General features: G+C 45.0%; 1 protein-coding gene across 1 annotated transcript in view; it reads right to left on the reverse strand.

Moving 5' to 3' along the window:
* Cldn14 (claudin 14) overlaps positions 1-13,301 on the reverse strand; it is a 76,023-nt gene that overhangs the window by 61,552 nt on the left and 1,170 nt on the right. The window lies entirely within an intron of this gene.

Consider the following 13,301-nt stretch of genomic DNA (forward strand, 5'->3'; position numbering starts at 1 on the left):
TGCTCGCTGCTTCCATGTAGATTTTGGGATCATTACTCCTATTCCTGTGATGCCATTGGGATTGTGATAGTGTTTGGCATAGTCTAGACAATTTAGTCAGGTTATCTTCCAACCCATGAATATTGGCTCTTTTGTTATCCATCTTTTCTTTTCTCATCAATGTTCTATGTTTGTTTTCAGTGGAGTTTAAGAAGGATAGTTTACTACAAGCACAGGGTAAAGAGACAAAGGTGTTTGGAGAGAAGAAAGAGATGCCAAGATCATGGGTGTGGCTTCTCAGAGCCCGGGGTGTGTGGTTTCCAGTGGACGTGTTTCCCACCTCCCTGGTTGGGTTTGTTTCTAAGGACCACAGAGAGAGACCCACACACCTCACTGCTAATCTGACTACCTTTGTCCCACAATTCCCCAGGGCTGGAAAAAGCCAGGGGTCACTCCCTCTTTCTTCAGAGTATGACTTTATGGGTTAGCACTCCGAGCCTGGGTCTTGACAGGCCAGAGTAAAGCCTGGCTTTCCAAGTTCATTGTTTAGATGCAAAGTCCTATTGGAAAGTCAGAAGCTGAGTGTCATCTTCTCTGGGTTTACACTCTGGCTACAACATGTTGGTCCTTCTAGCCATAGTGTCTGCACTTGTTGACTCAATCCGCCTCATACAAAAAGTATTTAGAGGAAAATTATGTCTACAGAACATGGATAGACTTTTCTCTTGCTTATCTCCTAAGAAATTTGCATTTACATGATGTTTACATCGTTTTATAAGTAATCTAGAAGTGATACATACATATATATATATATATATATATATATATATATATATATGGATATGTGTAGGTTTTGTGTAGATACTATACTACATTTTACTCAAGGGTCTTGAGTTCCTGGTTAGATTTCATTGTTAACATGACACAATCTAGAGTAAATTAGAAACAGAGTCTCAACGAGGAATTATCTAGATTAGGGTATGTCTGTGATGAACTATCTTGATTCTGTTAGTTGATGGAGAAGGACCGTGCCTACAGTGGGTGGCACCATTCCCTAGGTAAGAGGGTCCTTGACTGTGTAGGTGGAGAGAGGGGTCTGAGCACAAGTATACAAGCATGGATTTGTTTTCTTTCTGCTCTTGACTGTGATGTGACTAGGCTGAAGCTCTTGCATTGAATCCCTTGAAATGACAGACTGGAACCAGAACCACAGCCAAATAAGCCTTTTCTCTGATGTTGCTTTTGTTAGGACATTTCATCATGGTAACCGGGAAAGAAGCTGGGCCAGTGTCTTTGACAGTCCCTGGAATCAGGGATTCTAAGGAATGGCTACACTTCCAGGTTCCTTGGTGGGTGACAATGATGTGAAGAACACTGTTGCTTTCGTGGTCAATTCTGAGCAATGACATCTCCCTGAGTACGTGTATTGCCAAGGACGGTTTCTCCAAATGACCTACTGTGTTCATTTTCCTATAGGGAAGCAGAATCTCCAAGGAGCCAGGACCAGGGTGGGTTATTGGAGGAGGGAGGTCTGGGAGAAGAGGGCATTCCCTGGGACAGGAAGTTGGGTGAACCTGCATCATGTCCCACCTCAAAGCCATCTGAGTCACTAGGAGGAATCCCAAGTCAAGAAGTTTTCAAAAAGAAAGAGGTGGCCCCGCAGGAAGAACAAAACCAGGACTGAACACTCATCCTGCATTCTGCTTCCAGTGACTGCTTCAACTGCGTTCCTGCTGAGAGGCAGACCCCTCTCCTCCCCTGCCCCATGAACAGCTCCACCCACTCTCCACCATGGATAGCTTCCAGCCAGTATGTTGCTTTGCATTTAGAAATGTCCCATCGGGTTTACCGTAAGTGATGACCCACAGCCTCTAAAGAATGCTTTTGCCCTTATCTCTAAAGTATCCCAGGTCCACTACCCAGGCTGTGCTCTCTCCCATGAACAAATTACACCTGGCGTCTTTCCACCTGGGCAGCAGACAGTGAACATTTGGCATGGAGACTTGGCTTGTCTCCGCGCCGTCTATTTGTCAAGGAGCGTAGTTTTGTGGTGAGCCCACTGGCCAGGGAATCCTAATAACCCTGGATTCGTGGGCAATTTGGGGTGAGTTATTTGTTTCTATTCTTCATGTAGCTTTTCTGTAGAACGGGGAAAGTTATAATACAGTGTGGTTTTGAAGCCATAACAAAATGATGGAAATGAGGGTGGTCACCTCTGTCTAACCATGGACTTGGGTGCCGCCAAAGAATGCAGAACGAAATGTTATCATTCTTCAGGGGAGTCATGTTTCACAAAGAGCTGTGTGTTATAGTTTCTCATTTGGGGAGGGGCATATACATACACGTATAGAAAAAAAGAAATAAGCTGTGGCCATCCGGGGTGGACAGGTTACATTCTCTGTGGTTATTAGGAACAAAACCCCACAATGGTTTGTAAAGTGAATCACAGAGGCCCCTGAAGGGCTCTATCTAGGCCCAGAGGCAGGTTCTATAGGGAGAATACTGTAGCCAGAACATCTCCATGGATCATTGAGGCTTTACATCTTAAATCGTTGTGTAGAATGCATGCTCTGGTTTGGGCTATCCCACTAAGTATGTCGGCTGGTCTCCTTACTCTGAAGCCACCCCCTGATAACTGAACACACAAAACAGGCCTTTCTTTTTTCGAAGCTGTGAGTCGGTGTGCTATAAACATGGGTCTGAGGTTAGAATATTGAATTCCGGGAATATCAACAATCTGTCTTAGCCCATTAATCAGAGATTTACAATCTCTCCAGTCTTCGGAGCCCTGGGGCTGTCGTTGATAATTCCCTGTCAAGGAGAGACTAATCATCTCGACATGCACTTAAAGAGGCATTTTCCCCTTTGTTGATTTTATGTAGGAAATGATTATGAGGGAAATGTTGGCCCTGCTCGAAGGTTCTGTGGCTTTGGGAGGAGGCCTAGGAGTGGGGATGGTGGAGATGTGGTGACATACAGGACCCCTCGGACAGTGTTCAGCCAAAAGAAGTGCAGCAATTTGCTGGGCGAGGCCTCCACATGGTCTCCTGCCCCAGAGCAACTAAAGGAACAGTTGATCCTCCCCCACCCTCTCTCCCAGGTGCCATTATGCCATATCTAAATTACATTATCAGGAGACAAGTACATGTTCGACTCTGATCCCCCCAAACCTTTAAGGACAGGAAAGTCCAACTGGTGACCTAACAGCTTATTCTCCTGGCCTCTCTGGCCCCAGCTGGCTCTGTCTCAGTTTGACTGGGTTTGCCAAAAATGAGGTAGATTGGGAGCACATCTCTGTGAGTGCTAAGCCAAGCACCCAAGGAGGGGAGAGCATTCTCCCTGCAGGGGTGACTCTCCTGCAGTCTCCCGCTGTTGACTCTTGGGTTGGAGGGTGCTCTACGACCCCTGCAAATGCCCAAGTCCTCAAAAGCTCAGGTCTCTATAATACAAACGACAGTATTCACATCTCCTTCCACATGGCCTCCACATACTTAAGTCATCTCTAGGCCACTCACAACACCTAACAGAGCACGGGGGCCTTATTTTTGCTGTCACGCTGGTTGTTTGTAGATGGCGACAAGGTAAAGCAGTGTGTGGTTGGGACAGATGAGATTCTGTTTTGAATATTTTTGATGTCGGTTGAGTCTGTGGATACACAGAGCATAGCCTAGATACAGAGTGCTGGCCATAGAACAAGTTTTCCACCACAGAAATCTGGTTTGTGTCAAGAAAGATGCGTATTTTCCCAGGCTGGGTGTAATCTCCATGCTCTGCGCGTGACTTGTGCACAAAGATACAAGCTCCTGAGAACTGCCAGCTATACCTAAGCCAAGGAAAATCCACAAATTAGGGCCTAACTTGAAGGAGTTTGAGTGGAGCAACCACTGGGAGCAAGTCTAATGCCTCTGATTGAGTCCACAGAGTCAGAAACATCAGAAAGCCTGTTCCAGTATTTAGAACACTGGCTTCAGATCCTGGGTCACAGCCTAGGTCCACTGAGGAAGGCTGGAGCTGAGTCACTTTAACTGGATCTCTCCAAAGGGAAGTGTGACTCTATGTGTGTGTGTATGAGTGTGTGTGTGTGTACCTGTGAGTGTGCATGTCAGTGAATGTAGTATGTGGTGTATGTGTGTTGTGAGTGTGGGTGTGTATCTGTGGTATGTGAGTGTGTATGTATATGTGGCTGTCTGTGTCTGTAAGTGTACATGTCAGAGAGTGTGGTGTGTGTCTGTGGTGTGTGTGTGTATGTATATGTGGCTGTCTGTGTATCTGTGAGTGTGCATGTCAGTGAGTGTAGTATGTGTGTTGTGAGTGTGGGTGTGTGTGGTGTGTGAGTGTGTGTATGTATACGTGGCTGTCTGTGTATCTGTGAGTATACATATCAAAGAATGTGGTGTGTGTCTGTGGTGTACATGTTGTGTGTGTGTGTATGGTGTGTGAGTGTGCATGCAGGTGAACAAGCACATGTTGTGAGCGTGTCTATGGAGGTCACAGGTTGACATTGGGTGTCTTCCTCCATTACCCTCCATTTGACTTTTTGAGACAGAGTCTCCCTGAACCTGGGCCTCACTGCGCAGGTGAGCTGGCTGGCCAGCTTTCTTTGGCTCCTGAAAGCTGGACCGGCAAGCAGGCCCATCCAGGACTGATGTGAGCTCTGTGGATCTGAACTCCAGTGTTCACACTCACACAGAAGCACAGGTCTAGGAGTTGGAGCACACACTAGCGATTCAATGTTGATATGCCATCAGGTATGGTAGAGTGCTTACAGCAGGAGCCATACCTCAGGAGTGTTAGAAAGACTGTGCTAATGTGTGTAAAGCACCTAGGCCCAAAGCGAGCACTTGGAGGGGCTGTGCCTTAACAGATGTAAAGAAAAACAAACACTTGCCTACGCTGGAGAGGTGCTCAGTGGGCGAGGTACTCGCTCCAGTGTGAGGACCGGAGCTCTGATCCCCAGATCCCAGCTAAGAGCTGGACATGGTAGTGTGTGCCTATAACTTCACGCTGCTGCAGGGAGTGGGGGCAACGGCAGATGGTTCCAGACAGCTTGCTGACCCCCAGCTCAGCTGAGATGGCAAACTGCAGGTTCAGGGAGAGACCCTGTCTTAACAAACAAGTCAGAGAGTGACAGAGGATGATCATGAAAATTGCCCTCTGGCTTCTATGCAAACATTCACAGGTGAGCATGCTGGCACCCACACACAGACACGCACCACAAGCACACACAGACAGACAGGCACATAGACACACACACATGCACAGGTGAGCATGCTGGCACCCACACACAGACACGCACCACAAGCACACACAGACAGACAGGCACATAGACACACACACATGCACAGGTGAGCATGCTGGCACACTCATGCACACACACATGCATGCACACACATTCATGTGCATACACACACAGGGAGTTACACACACATATAAAAATGTCATTGTGAAAAAAAATATACTTTACAATTAATGTACATAAATAAAAGAGACTAGGAGGAGACCCAACCTTTAGTGAACAGGAAGAAACCGGACAAAGATCACCAGTGAAGATGGCAAGTATGAGGCGTGTCTGGAACAAACAAGCTTTCTCGCAGTTTTTTGATGCTTCCTGAGATATCTGGTGATGGTGTCCCCAGGTGACCACAGTAGTGTCTACAATACTTTGTATGTTCAAATGTGTGTGCACACACATGAATGCATGTATGAGGAAGCCAGAGGTCAATATTAGGCATCTTCTCCATCACTTACTACCTGAGTTTTTGAGACAGTGTCTCCCACCAAGACAGGGGTCTCTCTGCCTTAGCCTGGCTGACCAGTGAGCCCCAGGGACCTCCTTTGTCTCTTCAGCACTGGGGTTACAGGATGGGGCCTGGAGATCTGGGTTTTACAGAGGTACTGGGGAAGTGAACTCAGGCCCTAATACTTTCAGGGCAAACACTTTACCGACTGAACCCTTTCTCCAGCTCTACAGTAACAAAACCACATGTGAACAGTTGTTAAATCTGGACATCCAGTGTGTGGATGGATGTCTGTGTGTCATTATTTCCTGTAGACTTTTCTGTAATATAAAATAAAATGGGAGGACAGGAAGCAAATAGGTAAATATATAAATAAATAAGGCAAAAGCGTCTAAGGGAGACATCTGCCTTTTACTTCCTTCTTTCCCACACCAATATCCCAATGGATCTATGTGGAAGCCACACATTCTTTAAGGTGTTTTTGTTTGTTTGTTTGTTTGTTTGTTTTTTAAGCAGCAATGTTATTTGCTCAGTTTAGAAATGACTCAAATCAGGGAGGCGGCAGCATTCAGTGAGCAGAAGACTGTATAGTCAAGCCCCTCACCCTATGCCTGCAATGTGTTATAGAAGCAGCCATCAACATGTGGCTAGAAGTGAAAAGTGCACCATGATTAACATGTATTAACACATACCACCCTGCATGTCTTATACCATCGAGCCTGTGTGACAGCACCAAGGTGTCTATAAGTTGATTCTGTACTATTCCTTTGTGCAAAACATGGTCAAAGATGTGCATGGGACATAGAGGAGGCTGAGTCTCCCTTCCTCTTATTCCTTCTCTCTCCCCAGGATGACACCCCAGGATGCAGGATCAGACCTGGAGGGAAAGAGGGAGCCATCTGTGCGGAAGTGAACTTCAGACCCACACACAGAGGAGATCGAGGTTCTTGGAAGGCGATGCCCTTTGGAACTGAAGAACACACCGTTACCTCCAGGTGCCCTGATTGACGGAGACAGGCCCTGCCAGATTCCGTTCTCCAGACTGGAGATTCCAGGAGAGCACACATACTGGGAGTGACATTTTCTTGGACCGTCACCAGGGATTATAAAGAACGCTCCTCACCCCCACGTGTCTAAGGTATGAAGGATAAAGGTCAATATATCGGGAATTGAAATGATAAAAGACACAGCGATGGGTTTCCCTGGGAAACGTCAACGTCTGAAAGAAGCATTCCAGCCTGGTTTGAGCTCTCCCTAAAATGAGACCAGCTAGCTTCGGCTGCCTCCAGAGCACTGCAGGCTTTATGGCTGTAACTGGTGCAGACAGGGAAGCCTTTTGTCATTCTGGTTCTGATATACTCTGGACTTGTTCTAGATCTTTGCTGCTGGAGCTGGGTGATTTGGTTTGGGCCTCTGTAAACACAGGCCTGCAGGATCTGTGCAGGGCCCCATGTGGAGTTGTGACCATGGGAACTGCATGTATCCTTTCAACGGGAGGGAGCACCTCAGAGTGTATTAGGCCTCTCTGTGTCCTCCTCTTTTTTCTCTTCTTTCTCCTCCATTTCATTTGTTTTGAAAGAGTCTCACTATGTAGCCCAGGCTGGCTTTTAACCTGTGAACTCCACTTCTTGAGTGCCAGAATGCAGCCATGTGATTCAGGGTAGTGTGGCCCCTGTGCATTTCACTGTAGGTAACCCATCATATAGAATACTCTTTCTCTAACCATCAAGCTCCATAGCCCTTGGGAACCCTTGGGGAAGCAGAGACCAAAGAGAGGGACTTGATTTTCTTAACATCCATCACACTTAAACACATAAGCCAAGAGATTCATCACCACAGTCAGGCTGTTCCATGGTAATAAATGAATACCAGCGTTCTTGCTTATCTGGCTGCATTCCTCTCTCTCTCTCTCTCTCTCTCTCTCTTTCTCTCTTCTCAGAGAGTATAGGAATAGATTTGTTTGTTTGTTTGTTTGTTTTATCTTATTTTAAGTGTATTAGTGTTTTGCCTGAATATATTATATTTATGTAACAGTTGTGTGCCTGTTGCCCATGAAGGGCAGAAGAGGGCATTGGATCCTGTAGATCTCCTGGAATTGGAGTTACAGATGGTTGTGAACCACCATGTGGATGCTGGGAATTGAACCCAGGTTGTCTGGAAGAGCAGTCAGTGCTCTTAACCACTGAGCCATCTCTCCAGCCCTAGATTCATTTTTAAAACAAAACAAAACAAAACAAAACAAAACAAAACAAAACAAAACAAAATTTTTTGAAAACCTGTGATCAAAATTGTGGGCTCTGATATCTGGAATTCTGACGTAAATCTTGACTTTACTACTAATTAAAGGTGGGATGGCAAATTATTAATTTAAGCCTCTGTTTTATTGCTGTAAAACAGGTCTAAGGTGGATCCTAACTGCACAATTCATCCCTTGGATGAGCTGAGAAAACAATACATGAACATTGCCAGACTTGGGTTTTTTGCTGAACAGCAGTTGGCCCCCAAATCGATCACTGTGTCTAACCTTGTTACGTGCACAAAGATATAATATATTCTTACACAGATATACATACATACATAGATATAATATAGTCAGGCAAAACACTAATACACTTAAAATAAGGTAAAACAAACAAACAAACAAACAAACAAAAAAAACGAACAGACAAACAAACAGCCAAATCTTATTTCCTCCCTGTTCCGCGCACAAAGGAGGATGGAGCATACCAAATGACAGAGGCTATGAAGACACTGTCTGCTACGTCTGTGTGGAGTTACACCGTGGGAACTGAGAAGTGAAAGATCCGGGTGCTACGGTTTGGAAGGTGTACACATAGGGATGGGAATTAGAAACAGAAAGTTTGGTGGATCATGTTGAGTCTGGTGCCAAGACATCTACACGGCATCTCCACATTAGATGTCTACAGTTTTTCGAACTTGCAATTGATTTGGATGGCTTGTTTCACAAGCTTTTCCTTCTCTATAATCTACTCCATCAAAGCCATCACAAAATTAAACCTGTAGAAGAAAAGATATGTTGGTACTGTCAAAGCTAGGACTCTTGTTTTGTTTGTTAATTTATCTTAAATTACGCATTTGTTCAAGGAAAATGCTGTATATGTATGACTACATTGCTGAATTACATGAACTTAGCAAGGTTGTGCTACAGAAATCCAAGAATCAGCTACTTTTCTGTTGCTGTTATAAAACACCATGACCAAAGGCAACTAACTGACTTACAGAAGGGAAAGTCTGTTTGGGCTCCAGAGGTTTGAGTGTCTGCCATGGCGGGGAAGAGACAGGCAGGACAGCAGGAAGCTGAGCATGCACACAGCAGGGTGAACAGGAGTGGGGAGGACTGTAAACACTCAGTGACTTCCTTCCTTCAGCAAGGATCTACCTCCCAAGAACCCACCCCAACCCTACCAGCTAGGAATCACGTGTTCAAATTCCCATGACTATGGGGGACAGTTCTTATTCAAACCACCACAAATTTCATGTGCTTATAACAAATATTTAAAAGGCTTTAATTAATTTTGAGGTTTTTTTTAAAAGACAGGGTTTCTTTTTGTGTAACCCTGGCTGTCCTGGAGCTCACGCTGCAGACCAGGCTGTCCTGGAACTCACAGAGCTCTTCCTGATTCTGCCTCCTGAGTGCTGGGGTTAAAGGCTTGTGACAGCACAAACCACAGTTTAAAAAATTCTTCTTTTCTCTTTCTTTTTTCTTTTCTTTAAATTCTTTCTTTCTTTCTTTTCTTCTTTTTTATTTTTTTAGACAAGGTTTCTCTGTGTAGCCCTGGCTGTCACGGAACTTTCCCAGCAGAGGATGCTGGCCTTGAGCTCAGAGGTTCATCTGTCTCTGCTTCTCAGGTGCTGGGATTAAGGGTGTGTGGCACGACATCCAGTTTTTTTAAAAAAAAAAATAAATCAATATTTTTTATTTTACAATAACATTACAAACTTCAAATAACTTGGAATAAATGTAATTAAGTATGTATAAGATACATTGTCTAGGTAGCTTTTCTTGTCAACCTGACATAGCCCAGAGTCATCTGAGAAAAAAAAACCTTGACTGAGGAGTTTCCCACATCAGACTGGACTGTGGGCATATCTCTGTGGGTAAGTGTCATGATTATTGATTGGTTCAGTAGGGTCCAGCCCACTGTGGGCAACACTATCCCTAGGCAGAGGATTCTGGGCTGTATATCAAAGCTAGCTAAGTGTAAGTCTGTGAGAAAGCAAGGCAGAGAGCAAGCCAGTGAGCATCATTCCCTCATCGTCTTTGCTCCAGGTTCCTGTCCTGACTTCCCTTAATGATGGACTGTGATCTCAAAATATAAAGCAAAGATGATATCCTTTTCTCCCCAAGGTGCTTTTCAGTAGTATGTTTTATCACAGCAATAGAAAGCACATTAGAACAATTTCTCTATAAAAAGTCTGAAGTACATCTAAAAAAAATTAAAGAGGCATATGGAAATGGAGGGATATAGTATGCCCATTGCCCAGAAGGAGCAATGTTTTAAGTCAGTTATATTCTATAGATATATGTATTTGTTCTATAGAAAGTGTGTAAAAATCCCAGCAAATGTCTTTAAGAGAAATTAAATTAAAACTGATCTCAACCTATGCATAGAAACACAAAGGATTTAAAAATATTGCAGTAGTCACGTTTCTGTTATGATAAAAGGTCATGAGCAGAAGCAACTTATGGGAGAATTTATTTTGGCTTATGGTGCCTGAGGGATAAGAGTCCATTGTGGCTTTAGGGGCAGGACAGCAAGCATCAAGGACGGCAGCCAGAGCAGCAACTGAGAGCTCACACCCTCAGTTATAAAGCTGAGCAGGGACAGCAACCTGGAAGCACTGAAGGATTTTAAACTGGTGGTCCTCAGCCTATGGGGTGTGGCCCTCCAAGAGCTGAAGAACACTCTCACAGGGGTCACATATCAGAGATCCTACATGTCAGATATTTACATTATACTTCATAACAGTACCAAAATTACAGTTGTAAAGTAGCAATAAAATAATTTTATAGTTGGGGCTCACCACAGCATGTGGAAGTGTATTATAGGGCCGCAGCATTAGGAAGGTTGAGAACATGCTGATTTGAACTCTCAAAGGCCACCTTTAGTGACCCATTTCCTCCCCAGATGGCTCTACCACCTAGGAACCAAGAATTGAGATACCTAAGTCTGTGGAGGATCTCTCTCTCTCTCTCTCTCTCTCTCTCTCTCTCTCTCTCTCTCTCTCTCTCTTTCAGAGCTGGGACCAAACCCAGGGCCTTGTGCTTGCTAGGCAAGCGCTCTACCACTGAGCTAAATCCCCAACCCCTGTGGAGGACTTCTCATTCAAACAACCAAAAATATCTAAAATGATTTTGAAAAAGAAACATAACTTCAGAGATTTATATAACTCACAATATAAGGGTCGAACAGTCAACATCACCCATCACCCAGATTCAACAAAGCTTGACCAGCACACAGCTGGAATTTGTACAAAAGTATCCAAGTCATTCATGGTGAAATGGGAGTCTTTGTCACACATGTTGCTAAAACTGGAAATGCAATCACTGTTACAATGGAATACTCTTCTGTACCTAAGAGGAATGGATCTGGGAACCTCTGATGGTGCAGGCAAACCTCAAGTTCAATGTATCAAGCAACAGAATGCGAACGGCGCAAAGCACTGCAGGTAGTTCATTCATTCCATTACTGGAACGATAAACAAAGACAAAGGAAACAAAGAAACCAGAAAGGGCTGAGGCTGGAGGCTTGAGGGAGCTTCCGGACATGTTGGAGATCTGTACTTTGCTCTGAGTGATGGTCACCAAAGTGTATGTAATTCCAAGCTGTACCGTATGCCTGTCAATTGTGCATCGCATTTATAATTATACCCCGATAAAAGACTTATTAAGAAATGAAAACGTGTTAAGGAAAGAAATGACTACATTGTTTCATGGTTTCCAGGGACAGACTTGACTGGGGCAGGGAGGGAATGAGGCAAAAGACAAAGGCAGACATGCAAAAATCCATGGTTGGGCCGTCTGGGATCTCAGCCGGAGAATGCAGTTTTACAGCCAGCGATTTAAAAGTGCGGCCCTTATATCCGTATCTTTTTCTTCACATCTGTTTCTTCCTTTCCCTGTATCCCTTCCGGCTTCCTCCTTTCACCTGTAGAAGCACGCTTATCCTCGGGGCGTTCCTCATGTAACCAATGAGACTTCCCTGTAGCCAGTGTCTACACTACGGTCCTCCTTCAGACACTATTTTCTGTGTCTACACACAGCTTCCAGGGACTTACTCCGGATTGGGGGTGGTTAGGAAATAAAGAAAAAACAGACAGACAGGCGGGCAGACCGACGGACAGATAGACAGAAACAGCGCTGGGGTTGGATGAACTGGGCTCTGAGATGGGGAAACCTTAGCGCTCTAGAGGGCTTATTATACGGAGTTGAACAGAAAGGCAAGGTTGTTACATCCAGATAAACAAGGAGGCGGGGTACCAGGGAGAGCGGCTGCGCTTATCTTGGTAGAGACATCCTCTTTATTGGAGCATCCTTCAGGCGGTAAACATCCAGCGAGGGGAAGCTATGGAGACATGCTTTGCACACACTACCAACGTCCACACACTAAAGAAGGGATTTGCCCTTTCCCAGTGAACCTTGCCCTCTGGGGAGAAGGCGGAGCCATTCTTTCGTGGTCCGAGGCTCTGGGGTTCCCTGGCCACGCCCACACCGACAACACACTTTTCTCAGGACTTCACGACTCCACTCGGCTTCCTCTATTCCCTATAGGAAATGTTTGATTCCAGGTTACCGCGGTTTTTACAGTCTGAGTTCCTGTGTGTGATGGTGTGGATTGTGCTGAAGGGCTTCTTGGATTGTAGCCCTCCTTGAGATTCTTAGAATTCTGTTCTTGAGAAACTGTTTTCACTAACAGAAGCACAACTGGACACTGGACGCTTTATGATGTTTGTGGCGGCGAAGTTTCCACATGCAAAGAAGCCATCTTCTCCACCTAACCGAATGACTAAGCTGAGGACTAAAAATTTTTTTTTTTATTCCCATAAGTCTCCTAAAGACAAGGCAGTGAAATCCTCTAAAACAGTGACCCAGTTCCCAACGTCCCACTTCCCTCTTTCTCGCCCCTCCCCCACGACCTGTAGTTTCTGGTAGAGGCAGTTTAAAGAACTCAGATTTAGAGAAAAATGAGAAGAAAATAAGGCGACATGTCTAGCTTATCTTCTTAAGCAGTTTTATCCCCCAGGGAACTGTATTTCTACTTCTGCATTGAGTCTGGAGAGGAATGGTGATGTTTCAGGTTGCAGAGTCTGCTCATGCGCACTGCTGCAGGACCCTGGTCTGCTCTTTGGCGTCTCTCAGTCCTAACTTACCCGTATGCTTAGCTGTGATGCTCTTCCAGCCATACAGAGAACATGAATGTATCTTTGCTAAATGCCAGTTGCTACCTCACGTCGCCTGTCTATACCGTCTAACTCTGACTCTACATCGGCTCTGCAAAGCGAGGACTGACTCGTCTCCTTTTTACAGGTGAGGGAGTGGAGAGGCAAAGGAGGTTAAATAAC

Source organism: Arvicanthis niloticus, chromosome 12, assembly GCF_011762505.2.
Source record: "Arvicanthis niloticus isolate mArvNil1 chromosome 12, mArvNil1.pat.X, whole genome shotgun sequence".
In the NCBI taxonomy this organism is placed as follows: domain Eukaryota; kingdom Metazoa; phylum Chordata; class Mammalia; order Rodentia; family Muridae; genus Arvicanthis; species Arvicanthis niloticus.